Below are 13,884 nucleotides of genomic sequence, written 5' to 3'. Positions count from 1 at the left end.
TGGTATGAAACTTTGATGCAATCTGTGACTAGTGAATACCCGGCCTTGCAAGGGAATACTTATATGTTCAAATTAATAATGAGGAATTGTAGAGGTTCAGTGGGTATAATTGGTCTATCAGATTTATGGAGTGGCATGATGGAAATGAAATGCTGGTTCTTAGGAATAAGGATCAGAAGCTATGTCATACCTGAATTTTCAAAATACCTAAACTCAAGGAGGAGTTAGGGAGCTGATTGAATAGTAATGGAAAGTTAGGGGCACTAGTGAAAAATTTAGAGAATTAGGTGGCTGGTTAGGAGAAAGTTAGACTTCCAATCTGGTTTGGTTAGATTGGGACCGACTAGTTACATAGCGGGAAACATGAGAATATATATATGTAGGAGACAAGACAAGGGGGAATTCATTAATCTTGTTTACACATTATTCTCTTCAAAATTATCATATTCCTCTTCAGCCGTCTTGAAGAAGAAGAGGCTATAACCATGGAAGGCTCTGCATGTTGTAATAGTCCTAGGCATGGATGTCTAGGAAGGAGAAAAATTGAGGAACTCTTGCCGGGTATAAGGAGACAGTAGCACTCGGGCAAGCCACAGTGACAAGGATAATGAAATAATGTAACGCCCCCACGCCCGAAACCGTCGCCGGAGTCAAGCTTGAGGGGTTACCGAACATAATTTATCAAATTAAGAACTTCAAATCATTTGTTTCTACATTCACAGCTTTCTAACTACCCGCGTCATAGTTACAAGAAAAATCATATCTCGAGTTACAAAACTCGAAATCAAGATCCGTAAATTTTCTCTAAATCTAGACTCATATATCTATTTACTAATGTTTTTCTAGAATTTTTGGTTGGTCCAGTTAGTACAGTTTATTAGTTAAAGTCTCCCCTGTTTCAGGGTTCGACTGCTATGACATATGTGTATTACGAATCAGATATCTCTCTATACAGAATTTCAATGACTACAAGGTTTGTTTTTCTTAAAACTAGACTTAATAAGGAATCTGTACATAGAAAGAACAACTTCTAATTATTTTTTTAAAATTTATTATGAATTTTAAAGTCAGAACAGGGGATCCAAAAATCACTCTGGCCCTGTTTCACAAAAGTTTAAATATCTCATAAAATATAATTTATATGCCTGTTTTGTTCAATCCAAATGAAAATAGACTCATTAAGCTTCAATTTCATAACTTAATCATTATTTAGTTCCATTTATACTATTTTTAGTGATTTTTCAAATTCATGTCATTGCTGCAGCAATATTCTGTTTTAAGGCAAGTTTCATCTTTCCATAAATTTTTATGAACTAGATAACCTATTAAACTTTCATAATATCAAACATGATCTAAATTAGCCATCACCATGACTTATCAATATCAAACATTTTCTCAACCAAACATGGCCATATCATAAAATTATTTACACAAAATAGGTATATTGTTATACATGCCATACTTAAGTAGTTGTACAAGCCATTTACCAAGATAAAAGTCCTTTGGATAGTGTGATCGAACTTTCGACCTGTCCCGATTCCTGAGCCGGCTTGTTCAAAACTACAGTGAATGAAAAGGAAGGAGTAAGCATGAATGCTTAGTAAGTTCATATGTAAATAACAAGTAACATAACAATACAAATATACCAAACAACTTTAGCATGGTATCACCAAAACATATATCACATTTCTAAACATCATTCATCATCTTACCACCTTATCGTTGTTGTATCTATTTTCAACCCGAGGGTTAAGAACATACCTGTCCAAAGTGTCCATTTCACAACACTTACCAAAACGTCACTTGCATCTTAAGTGTTCTTCCATTTCACTAGAAATTTCACCCGTTGAACACATAGGAATACAACTCGGATACATGGATAATTTGCACATAAGTGCCTCATATGTAATCAAGAAATCATGTAACCCGCCCCTAAGTGAACGCGGACTCAACTCAACGAGCTCGGGCGTTCGCATCCATAAGTGAACTCGGACTCAACTCAACGAGTTCGGATGCCTAGTTACATTTCACGAACTCGGACTCAACTCAACGAGTTCGGACATTCGCATCCATAGGTGAACTCGGACTCAACTCAACGAGTTCGGATGCTCAACCATCCTAGTGACATGTCACTTGTATCCTAATCTATTCCTAAGGTTCAAGCGGGCTTTTTCCTCGATCTCACATTGCCGTCTTCCATGGAATATCGGGCCGATACTCGGTAGCAATTCATATTTATCAAGTAGTAAACATAATTTGCATATTACTCAACATTAACCACAAAGCATAATATTTCACGATTAAAAATCAGCGTATCATATAATTAACATCAATAACTTAAAAATAACAATTATGCTACATTATTTACACATGAACTTACCTTGGTACCAAAATATAAAGATTTTGCAATTTAGTCCACAATTTTTTCTTTTCCTCGATCGCGACTTGAATCTCGTTTCTCTTGATCTATAATGCCAAATTAATCTTATTTAATACATACATTCATCAAAACAACATTTAATACAAACTTTGGAAAAATTACACTTTTGCCCTAAACTTTTGCATAATTACACTTTTGCCCTAAAGGTGGGAATTAAACTTTATTCCTTATTCTTATGTTTTATAACATGCTGATCACTTTTCCCTTCTATGGCAACATCAAATTCTCTCTCTAACATATACTTGTGACTATTAGGTATTTTTACTGGATTAAGCCCTTTTACTCGTTTTCACTCAAAACCGAGTAGCACAAGTTGTCTAACATAATTTAAAACCTCATATTCTATTATAAAACATCAAAATACACAAATTTCACCTATGGGTATTTTTCCAAATATAAACCCTAGGTTGAATTATTGCTAACATAAGCTTAATCGAGCTAAGGATTCCAAAAGCGTAAAGAACATTAAAAATGGGGCTTGGAATCACTTACTATGGAGCTTGGAAGCTTGAAACAAACCCTAGCTATGGAGAACCCTTGAAATTTTGGCCTAATGAAGAAGATGGACAAAATTGGCTTTTAATTTTGTTTTTAATTCATTTTAATAACTAAATGACCAAAATACCCTTACTACTAAACTTTCCAAAATTCCTTCCATGTCCTAATTTTGTCCATGAACTTAAAATTGGTCAAATTTCTATTTAAGACCTCCTCATTAATATTCCAAAACAATTTCATACTAAAAACTTCTAGAATGCAAGTTTTGCAGCTAATTCGATTTAGTCCCTACTTTCAATTTAAGCACTTTAGGCATAGAATTTCATCATGAAATTTTCACACAATCATGCAATCATATCATAATCATCAAAATAATTATAAAATAATTATTTCTATCTTTGTGGTCACGAAACCACTATTCCGATTAAGCCCTAATTCAGGATATTATAACTCTCCCCCCCCTTTTAAGGATTTTCGTCCTCGAAAATCTTACCGGTAAACAGGTGTGGATATTGGTTTCTCATAGTTTCTTCAGGTTCCCATGTAGTCTCTTCTACCCCATGCTTTTGCCACAACACTTTCACAAGTGCAACACTTTTATTTCTTAGTTGTTTGACTTCTCGAGCTAAAATCTTAATCGGTTCTTCTTCATAAGTCATATCCGATCGTAGTTTAACTTCATCGGTGAAATTATATGTGAAGGATCCGAGCGATACCGGCGTAACATAGATCGTGAAACACATCATGAATCTTCTCTAATTCGGTGGTAACGCTAGCCGATATGCTACCGGTCCAACTTTTCAATTATTTCATACGGTCCAATAAAACGCGGACTTAACTTGCCCTTTCGTCCAAATCTAAGGACTTTCTTCCATGGAGACACTTTCAAAATACCTTATCACCAACTTGAAACTCCATTTCTTTTCGTTTCAAATCCGCATAAGATTTACATCTATCTGAGCGACTTTCAAACAATCTCGAATCACTTTCACCTTTTTTCGGTTTCTTTTATTAAATCAACTCCATAATCGACTTTCCTTGAGTTCGGTCCAATACAATAGCGTCGACATTTACGACCATATAATGCTTCATAAGGTGCCATCTTCAAACTTGTCGATAACTATTATTATAAGCAAATTCTACCAATGGTAAGTACCTTTCCCAACTATCTTGAAATTCCAATACGCAACATCCGAGCATGTCTTCAAGAATCAATTACTCTCTCGATTGTCCATCGGTTTGTGGATGAAAGCGGTGCTAAAATTTAACTTTGTACCTAATGCCTCTTGCAACTTTTGCCAAAACCGTGAGGTAAACCTCGGATCTCTATCCGAAATGATTGACAAAGGTATCCCATGAAGTCTAACAATCTCTCGGATATACAATTCAGCCAACTTATTAAGAGAATAATCATGCGTCTTAGGAATAAAATGAGCCGATTTAGTCGATCATCAACTATTGCCCAGATGGCATTTTTCTTCCCTAGAGTTAACGGCAACCCTGATATAAAATCCATAGTAATCCGATCCCATTTCCATTCAGGAACCATAATAGGCTGAAGTAATCCCGAAGGTACCTGGTGTTCAGCTTTCACTTGTTGACAAACTAAGCACTTTGATACAAACTCGGAAATATCTCTTTTCATTCCACTCCACCAGTACATTTTCTTTAAGTCATTATACATCTTCGTACTGCCCGGATGAACCGCCAAACAACTATTATGTGCTTCATGCAAAATCTTTTGAATCAACTCATCATTTTTCGGTACACAAATCCGATTTTTAAACATCAAGCAACCATCAGAATCAATTCTGAAATCTGATCCCGTATTAGCTTCACACTGTTTTCTTTTGGCTAGCAAATCTTAATCATTTTTCTGAGCTTCAAAAATCTCTTGTAAAAACATCGGTCTTGCTCTTAACTCTGCTAGAATCGAACCGTCATCTGACATTTTCAACTGAGTGTTCATAACTCTCAAAGCAAACAACAACTTTCTGCTTAAAGCATCGGCAACCACATTCGCTTTTCCAGGATGATAATCAATAACAAGCTCGTAATCTTTCAATAACTCTAACCATCTTCGTTGTCTCAAATTCAAGTCTTTTTGTGAAATCAAGTATTTAAGACTTTTGTAATTGGTATATACTCGGCACTTTTCACCATACAAATAATGTCGCCAAATCTTCAAAACAAACACCACTGCAGCCAATTCCAAATAGTGAGTAGGATAATTCCTCTCATGAGGTTTTAACTGCCTCAAAGCATAAGCCACCACTTTTCCTTCTTGCATGAGGACACACCCCAAACCATTTAGAGAAGCATCACTATACACCACAAATTCTTTACGATTCGGGTTGTATCAACACCGGTGCTTGATTAATAACTTTTCAATTCTTGAAACTCTGTTGACATTCTTCCGTCCATTCAAATTTAACATCCTTTCGAGTAGTCTAGTCATAGGAGCAACAATTATAGAAAATTCATTTCTGAACCGCCGATAATACCAGCTAGCCCCAAGAAACTCCTAACTTCAGTTACATTTTTGGTGGTTTCCAATCAACAATGGCTGAAATTTTACTAGGATCAACCCGTATACCATCACCGAAACAATATGACCAAAAATCCAACTTCCCGAGCCAAAATTCACTTTTACTAAACTTAGCATACTGTTGCTTATCTCTCAAAGTTTGCAAAACTATCCTCAAATGCTCAAAGATGCTCTGTCTCATCTTTTGAATAAATAAAATATCATCTATAAACACCACAACAAATCTGTCCAAGTATGGCGAAATATGCGATTCATTAAATCCATAAACACAAGAGAGCATTTGTCAACCCGAATGGCATAACTAAAATTCATAATGACCGTACCTTATTCTAAAAGCGGTTTTAGGCACATCGACCCTTTCACTCGCGGTGATAATACCCGGATCTCAAGTCAATCTTTGAAAACCATGTCGCTCCTTTTAGCTGATCAAACAAATCATCAATTCTCGGCAATGGATACTTGTTTTTGATTGTCACCTTGTTTAACTGCCGATAATCAACACATAATCTCATAGAACCATCCTTCTTTTTCACAAATAACACGGGAGCCCCCCAAGGTGAAAAACTTGCTCTCACAAAGCCTTTATCAGTCAACTTTTGCAACTGCAACTTTAATTCTTTCAACTCTGTTGGTGCCATTCTATATGGAGCAATCGAGATCGGAGCTGTTCCCGGTATCAAATCTATACCAAATTCTACTTCCCTGACTGGAGGCAAACCTAGTAATTCTTTTGGAAATACGTCCGCAAATTCACACACAACCGGCACTGATTCAACTTTCTTTTCAACTTCTTTTGTATTAATTACATACGCCAAATAAGCTTCATAACCCTTTCTCAAATATCTCTGAGCCGACATCGAAGAAATCATACTAAATATTGCCTCTGATTTGTCTGGTTCAACCCGAAAGATTTCACCACTTTCACATTTTAATTCTATAACCTTTTCTTTGCAATTTACTATAGCATCATGCAATGTCAACCAATCCATACCCAAAATAACATCAAATTCATCAAACGACAACAACATCAAGTCGGCCGAAAAATAATGACCCCGAATCATTAAAGGGCATTTCTTGCTTACTTTATCAACTATCACGCATTTGCCTAGTGGATTCGACACTCTAATCATAAATTCTGTGTTCTCAACAGGTATATTCATACTAGACACCAGTTTCATGCATACATATGAATGAGTAGAACCGGGATCAATCAAAGCAATAACATTAGTATCATAAAGAGAAAATGTACCGGTAATCACATCGGGTGAGGAAGCATCTTCACGCCCTTTAATAGCATAAGTTGTAGTGGAGCTCTTCCTTGAGATCTAACTGTTGCATCTCTCGCTACATTCTTCTTGCTTGTTTCACTTCCACTTTTCTGGATACCTTCCCTCGAGTCGCACCACTAGATTTTACATTTCAAATTTTTCTTTCTCGGCTCTCTCTGGCAGGTCTCTAATAAAATGATCTGAGAACCACATCGAAAACATTCATTTACTCTGCACGGACCAAAATGATTTCACCACACCGGCACTTTCGGGTTTAACAAATCTCGTATTTCCTACACTAGCCCAAGTAGTCCGAGATTTAGGACCCACATTTCGCTTCTTAAAATTTCCATATGATTGCCCATTGAAACTTGGGAACAAGGATTCATATTTCTTGACTTTTCGGTTTCTTTGTGAGGGTGCATTACTCATTGGTCTTTTCTTCCAATTTCGTGTTTGATTCTACCTTTTCTTTTCCTTGATAATTCTTGACCTTGCAAGCTCGATCGACAAGTACCACCATTTCTTTTAGTTCAAGGATCCCAACAAATACCTTAATGTCTTTGTTAAGCCCGTCTTCAAATCGTCGGCACATCTTGGCTTCAGAGGAACATATTCCACGCATACTTACTCAATCGAACAAACTCTCTTTCATATTCTAAGATGTCATATTACCTTGCTTCACTCAAGAAACTCTTTACATTTCGATCAATAAATCTTTCACTAATATATTTCTTCGAAACTCTTCTTGAAAGAATTCCCGAGTTACCCTCTCTTTCGGTACCACCGAAATCAAAGTAAATCCACCAATTATAGGTGAATCTCTCAACAAAGATGTAGCACATTTCAAACATTCTTGGTGTACAAGATAATTCATCAAATACCAGATAGAATTTTCAAGCGAACTCGCTTTCTCGCATCATCATCAATATTTTCTCTAAATTCTTCACCCCTTGTTTACGAATTCTATCAGCGGGGTTCTATGAAATTTTATCATATCCACTCCACGAGGCATCGGAGGCATAGGTTGAGGAATTGGGGAGGTGGGGAGGTCGTACATTTGGGTTCGTCGAGCGAACTCGATGTACCATGCACACATCATTTGGAGAAAGGCTCGATCCCTTTCTCCTCCTCCACGACCAACAGATGGGAGGTGGGTTTTCGATCGTATTGCCCTTCTTAGGAGTGGCGCATACTCTCTACATCATCGCCACATTTGGATCGGGATCCATTTACTACATAAAAATTCATTTAAAAAGGTCAGAAGTTGTCACACTATCACAATTCATACATGTGGCATGTATAGCAAAATCCGTACATACAACACGTAGTTCGAGAACCGACTAAACCTGCTCTGATACCACTAAATGTAACGCCCCCATGCCCGAAACCGTCACTGGAGTCAAGCTTGAAGGGTTACTGAACATAATTTATCAAATTAAGAACTTCAAATCATTTGTTTCTACATTCACAGCTTTCTAACTACCCGTGTCACAGTTACAAGAAAAAATCATATCTCGAGTTACAAAACTCGAAATCAAGATCCGTAAATTTTCCCTAAATCTAGACTCATATATCTATTTACTAATGTTTTTCTAGAATTTTTGGTTAGGCCAGTTAGTACAGTTTATTAGTTAAAGTCTCCCCTGTTTCAAGGTTCGACTGCTATGACATATGTGTATTACGAATCAGATATCTCTCTATACAGAATTTCAGTGACTACAAGGTTTGTTTTTCTTAAAACTAGACTTAATAAGGAATCTGTACATAGAAAGAACAACTTCAATTTAAGCACTTTAGGCATAGAATTTCATCACGAAATTTTCACACAATCATGCAATCATATCATAATCATCAAAATAATTATAAAATAATTATTTCTATCTCAGATTTGTGGTCACGAAACCACTATTCCGATTAAGCCCTAATTCAGGATATTACAAATAAGGTGAGTTTCTAAGCCCTACTTCTGGGTGATAAATGATTATATGTTGCTTGCATGAACTAGGGAAGGCATGAATAATGTTATTGATTCATGACAAGTTGATTATTGTTGCTTTAAGATAGATGATGATTAGATGAATGTACTGCTAAATAACTGGGGAAAAAATTCTCTGGGATAGATGAAATTAGGAAGGGAAATAGGGAGAGAACCTATTAGTTACCGCCTCAGGTGAAGTTCCGGTCCTTATAGAGGGAATATTGCAATGTTCGAGCATTAAGGTTAGATGGTGTAAAGGAGGTAATGGAGGAGGATTTGGGAAATAAAAATCATGGAGTGGTAATTACCATGACGGAGGTATCGACTGGTCCTTCGGGGTGACACCGTGATGATATATGACGTAAGACCATAGATGAAAGACGCTATGGTAGCCTGGTATGAGGTACGTAGCATAAGACCATCGATGAAAGATGACTTAACAACATGGTACAAGGCAAAGGTATATGGCATAAGACCATGGATGAAAGACGTCATGGTGGCATGGTACAAAGTATAATGTATACGGTATAAGACCATAGATGAAAGATGTTATGGCAGTCATATATAATGAGTAAAACCATGGATGAAAGACTCAATGATATCATATAATAGTAAACCATGATGGCAAACCGGTGTAATACCATGGATGAAAGACTCTATGACATCCATAAAGACAGTCCGTTGGGATAGTAAACACAGAACAAAGATAGTCTGCTAGGACAATAAACACAAAACAGACAATCTGCCAGGACAATAAACACGGGGTGGTCCTTCAAGGGTTTAAGACCTTAGCTTAACTAAGAGAACCAAAAGAGTCCACCGGTATGCAGGAGCAAATAGTTTGCTAGGACATTAAACATGGGTATTATGCTAAGTCAAACCATGGTGGTATGGCATTACGACATTATGAAAAGTCTGCCAGAACGGTAATGCAGAAAGATCCATCGATATGTAAGACATGAAACCCCCAATAGGGAAGTTCGCCACACAAGAGGTACACCATGGGCTAAGGTCGAAAGAACAGTGTGAATTACACGATAAATTACAAATATACAAAAACGAGGTGCACTCAAGGGGCGTAGATCTTCGGATTAATAAATGGATACACCAATGATGATGCAAAATGGGGCCAACAGTACGATAATCGAGTTTTCTAGAGAAGCAATGAACCTTATGAAGAAAGGCATATATGAGACAAAACTACATCATGAGCCTTAGGTTGATGGAAAGACAACTAACATTCTGTAGGGAGAAGACGTGGAAAATGGCTAGTTGTTTAGAATAGATTATAAACATAATATAAGAATACTAATTAGCAACAGGTGATTAAGCGAAACCCAGATAGTAGGGATCCGCAGGTAAGGGTTCCCCAAGGGCGGAATATGTCCATTGACAACCTACAAGATAACGATTCACCAAGAATAGTGGAGAACAAGTAAAAAGGTAAAGTCGGGACTTTTATAAAATCTGTGATATATTAAGAGAAGATAGGGAGTGTAAATCTTTGCCCAAAACTTGTTTCTTATCATTCTCTTGCAAGTTGGTTATATTATGTTTTTTTAGAAAATTCTCACTAAGTTCATTAAAACTTATAGGTTTTACCACTTAATCGTAGGACAAAGCGTGAGAAAGGATTTGAGTGGAGGTACCAAGCCAGCTATCACTCGATCAATGTAACGTAGTAGAAGCTATGTTTGTATATAGAGTGGCACTTACAAAGGCCTTGTCTCGAGGGTTAAGACAAACATAATAATTGTAGAATCATATTCAAATAGTGAAACTGTACACAAAAACTAAGGCCACAGGAAATCATTATGGATTTTCTTTAATTATGATGTTAGAGGTAATTAGGCCTACGTGTTATAGTGGCTCTTATATGTAACTAAATTTATGATGGATGTATAATAAAAATAAATGGGTTTTTGTAGCATCTAATACCTGGCCCCAATGATCAGGTTGGGTATAGGATGTTACAATTTAGTGGTATTAGAGCTTCTATTTACCTGATCCTCTGGACGTGTGAAGTTGGAAGACAACCCCTCTATACATAATATAGTGGCGATGGCTTAGTCCCTTAAGATTTATCGTAAATAGTGGGTATAACGAGAATTAGTACTAGATTTGTAGATCATGTCCTTCTAAAACTCTTCCCACTTAACTCTAGAAATATTCATGGCATCAAAGCCTGGACCCTAGTTTATGAACTGGCGAAGACAACTGAAGTTCACATGACTCAAATCGAAAGAGCCCAAGCAACATGAGCATGGAAGATGTAATTAGATTTCAGCTTGGGAAGATAATCCATGATTCTCTCCTCAATGCCTGCCTTAAATTGTGCCAGGGCTTCAATGTTTTCCTTTTGAATCTTCTCTAGGTCTACCAACCATTGCTCCTCCTGTGCCTTGATTTGTTCCTCCAACTGGTGAACCCTACCCTCAGACTCTATCTTTAGAGAGTTGTACTTAAACTCCTAATCGAAGGCAGATTTCTCAATTTTTTTCTCTTGAAAGGTTGTGACCTCTTACATTTGACGGTGTTTAGCCAGCTCTTGATCCTTATAAGCTAAGTCTGTCTTAATTTGGGCATGTCCAACTTTGACCTTGATACATCATTCGTAAATAGCCTAACCAAGAAAACTGCCTTGCTCTATCCAGATATGGTAGGAATCTATCAAATCCCAAAGAGTAGGTTTACGAGCTTCTAAAGAATAAGAGAGAGCACATTCCTTCAGTGCTTGGGGTAGGTCCCTCTCCCATCGTTGGTTAATCTTTCTTAGAGAGAAAAGAGGCTAACCTAAAGCAAAATGGTCCTTCTAGGGGAGCAAAACCAATGTCTCAATGGAAGGACCAAGAGGATGTCTCGGTCTAATAGCAAGAAAGAGTGGCATAAAAGGGAAAAAGAGTGGAGTAAGCGTTCCAAGCAGACTTTGAGTAAGGGGACAGACATCCGCGAGAGTAGTGACGGACTCAGCTTGAGTCTCGTGGCGAGCCAAGGGGATAGGCAGAGTAGACTCCCTCTCAGAAGTAACTGGTCTCTTGCCTCTTCTATGGCAAATCCATTTACTGCCACTACCCTATTTTGTACTACTAGAGTCCCTATCAATCCTTAGCCTCTTACGATTACTATCAGCCACCTGCATCTTCGCATCAGTATCATCAACAACCTTTAAAGCCTTTTCTATAATGGCGTCCACATCCATGTTGTTTGAATTCTGAGAAGGAGTGGATGATTGAGCAAAGCCTGCAAGAGAAAAATTAGGATTAGCCATACAAGGAACAAAATTCTTTATCTAAGAGACTTACCTACGACCCTTGTAGGAGGAATGGACCAGGGGAGTATGCATAGCCTGTAGTAAGAATAAAAGAAGTTCAAAGGTTCATATTTCCTCTCAACCAAAATAGCGGCTAAGTCATCAAAAGCCTTGTAAGGCGACACTACATCTGAAGGGCGTGTGAGTCGAGAAATGGCCTCAGTAGTATTTACTAAAGGCATGTAACCATTAAGACTGTGATTATCTAAGCATAAAAGAAAAAACGTTTCTGGCAGTAACAAGATCCTCCAACACAAAAGAGCGACCCAATTTCAAGTGGTTTAACTGATACTCTGTGGTCTCATTATCTAGTTGCTTCATGCGGTTACAAACATGCTCTGAGGGAATGGACCATTGGGTCAAGAACCCAAACCCACCACTTAGCTTACACCTCACCCAAATAAATTTGTTTCTATTATGGTGAAGGTTGGAAGCCTAGTTTTTAATTATGGGCTTATACCTTTGATGAGCACTAAAATAGGCCAACCAAATTGAGGCTCCTAAGGAAGTTAACTTTAATTGATATAATCACTGGAAAACACCAAAAAGGGGTGGCTCGCCCCTTAGGCTACAATCAATGAAATAGACAACCAGGGTACACCAAGAAAAGCCAATGAGTTGTCTAGGTGCGATCCTATACTTATGAAGAACAGAGTAAAAAAAATTAAGGGGGAAGGGATTCTTCCTAAACCCCTTGATAAACCCACTAGAAGTAATACATGCCCAAATAAACCCAATCCTATGACTTTGATGCAGTGTGCACTAGATGCTTCACCAAGAAGACTGAGAAATCACTTGTCGATGGATGGCCTCTACTCGTGAACAGTCCAGATTCGCCAGTCGGGCAGATGGTTTAAAATGTTGGGAACATACTAGACCACCCAGGTGAATAGGGATGTCAGCCTCTAAGTTAAAAGTGGGTTGTCTTAGGAAAGACAATTTTACCTAGTGACTGCTTCAGATCTACCTCAAGCGGAAATTTCGAGGACAAAATTTTCTTTAAGCGTGGGGAGTTGTCACGTCCAAATTTCTAGAATACCTGAACTCAAGAAGGAGAGGAGGAGCTAATTGAATAGTAATGGAAAGTTAGGGGCACTAGCAATAAATTTAGATAATTAAGCGGTTGGTTAGGAGAAAGTTAGACTCCTAATATGGTTTGGTTAGATTGCAACAAACTAGTTACATAGTGGGAAACATAATAATTAGGACTGTGTGGTGGTGACGGTCTGTGAAGATCATGCCATGAGGATAGGGGTGGCGAACTAATTAGCGGGAAAGCCCGCCTAATAAGATTCTTACCACAACAAAGAACTCGCCACTCCGCGAAGTAGAACTCCGTAGTATCGGCTAAGTTCAACAAAGTACTTCGCCACAAAGTTCCCAACCTTGTTTTGTCTAAGTCTCGTGACTTAGGCAATCTTCGCCAGCGCAGTCTCCCAAACAGTACCAACTCGACAAAAGAGGGTGTAACACTATTCAACAAATTTGTCTTTTCCTCGATTATTCCCGATTTGATCCAATTTCTGATCTATATAGTTATTCAATTCAATTTATCAATTCAAAACATTTTATAACATCTTATTATAAGTATGAATCAGTTTAATTTTTAGTTTTTTGAATGCCCCTATTTTTTTTACTTTATTCAATTTAGTCCCTAAAACCGAAATTGCAATATCTTTCAAATTTGAGCTTTGATTTGGAAACTGATCTTAATTCCATCCTTTAGGACTCTCTACTATCAATAATTACAGAAATTTCACACCAATTTTGAAATTTATACACTTTATTCCCTTTTCATATCTAAGCTTAAAATCTAGCCATTTAACATTAATTTCATCA

This window comes from Gossypium arboreum, chromosome 2 (assembly GCF_025698485.1).
Source record: "Gossypium arboreum isolate Shixiya-1 chromosome 2, ASM2569848v2, whole genome shotgun sequence".
Classification (NCBI taxonomy): domain Eukaryota; kingdom Viridiplantae; phylum Streptophyta; class Magnoliopsida; order Malvales; family Malvaceae; genus Gossypium; species Gossypium arboreum.
Note: the sequence above shows the minus strand (reverse complement) of the source record.